We start from the raw sequence: 2,083 nt of genomic DNA on the forward strand, positions 1-2,083 counted from the left end.
TCTAACCCTTCCTGATCAGACTCAAGTTACTATTTGTCAAAAATGGATAGTACCACCACCGAATAAGGACGAACAATTGAATGAGGACGAAGATACTCAAAATGACCTTGAGTATCTTATCGTCATTTCAAAAGCCGCGAAGGAAGATTGGGGACTACCCATTATTAACTATAGGTGTTATGGGATACTTCCAGAAAATCCAAGGAGAAAGACAGACATTCGTCGTCGTGCACCTAGCTTCTTTTACTACAAGGATACATTATATAGAATATCATTTGAGGGAGTACTCTTACGATGTTTGGGAAAGGAGGAAGCAATCCAAGCTCTGCAAGAAGCACACTCACGAGTATGTGGATCACATCAATCTAGACAAAAGCTCCACTTTCACATAAAGAGTATGGGGTATTATTGGTCAATCAAGGTGAATGATTGCTTAGATTATGCTCGAATGTGCAACTCTTGCAAATTTCATACATCAACCATATGAAATATTAAAACCAACTATTGCATCTTGGCCATTTAACACTTGGGGGTTGGATATTGTAGACCACTACCAAAATCTTCTAGTGGACAATTGTACATCATGGCTGCAATAGATTACTTCTCAAAATGGGTTGAAGTTGTCGCTCTTATAAAAGTGAAGAAAGAGAATGTTGCAAATTTTATTAGAGTGAATATCATTTATTGTTTTGGCATCCCTCGCTATATAATAACAGACAATGGCAAACCATTTGACAACAAGTTAATGAATAAGAGTTGTGCTCTCTTTGGCTTCAATAAGACTCTGTGCAACCTACTGTAGAAAGGCGTCTCCAAGTCCAAATGGGATTGGCATGAAAGAATGGAAGAAGCTTTGTTTGCATATAGGACGATATACCACACTCCAACTTATACAACGCCATATTCACTTGCTTTTGGAGTTGAAGCAGTCTTGCCATTTGAGCATCAAATACATTCCTTAAGACTTGCTATTCAAGAAGGGCTCCCTGAAGAAGAAAATGTTCCACTATGTCTTGTTGAGTTAGAAGCACTTGATGAAAAGAGGTTAGAATCCCAACAAAACCTTGAATGGTATCAAGCTCCTTTATCTCGTGCTCTCAATAAGAAGGTTTTCTTGAGGTGTTTCCAAGTTGGAGTCAGGGTTATCACAGTAAGAAGACCCATCATTACTTTGCATAAGGCTAGGGGAAATTTTACCTCAAAGTGGGATGGGCCATATGTCGTACAAGAAATATATTCAAATGGTGCTTAGAGGCTTGTTGATGCAGATGGCATAAGGATCAGTCCTATTAATGCAAAATTCCTGAAGAGGTACTACCCTTGAAGTAAGATGATGCTCCTTAAGGTACAAGCCTAAACTCCATGTCACACCTTGACTGCAAGAGTATAAATTGTGTACGGCATAACAAAAAAAACACTCACCCAAAACTACGTTGTGACTTGATATTCTTCACTAAGGTACGCAGGCGCTTTGAACCATATTCTAAATTTAGTTGCATTAGTGTCAAGAAAGCATATGTTCCATCTTGATCTATCATTTGAAGTCAAAGCGATAAGTATTTTATTTTATCTTTTTTCTCATCAAACATTAGACCTGTACGAAGTATTGATGGGTCGATGTAGTGGAGAAACCCTTATTTAATATGAGCTTCTTTAATAACATGCTTTAAGTCACTAAATTCATCCAACTATACAAGTTGAAGTCTCCAAATCCTCCTATTATGCAAGTTGAAATCTTCAAAATCTCCAAGCCTGCAAGTTAGAGTCTTTAATCAATCCACCCAGTAAGTTCAAGCCTTCAAAAGTCTTTCAAATTGAAGCACTAAAACTTCAATATTTGCAAGCCATATTTGAATGCAGAATCTTAAATAAATGAGGAACTTCCATTATTTTTATTCTTATTGGCATAAATATAGATTAAGCTTGGATTATTCAAACTTGCAATTAGAGAATAAAGAGAAAATTGAAGACTACAATAAAAGATGTGTATTATGCTGGATGTAAGATGAATCAAAAGGCAACTTTATTCTCATTAAAAAAAAGAAATAAAAAATCATCTAGAATATCGATCAAATACTAAGGA

The sequence above is a fragment of the Solanum verrucosum genome, unplaced genomic scaffold (assembly GCF_900185275.1).
Source record: "Solanum verrucosum unplaced genomic scaffold, falcon-dt-bn FXZP01000021.1, whole genome shotgun sequence".
Classification (NCBI taxonomy): domain Eukaryota; kingdom Viridiplantae; phylum Streptophyta; class Magnoliopsida; order Solanales; family Solanaceae; genus Solanum; species Solanum verrucosum.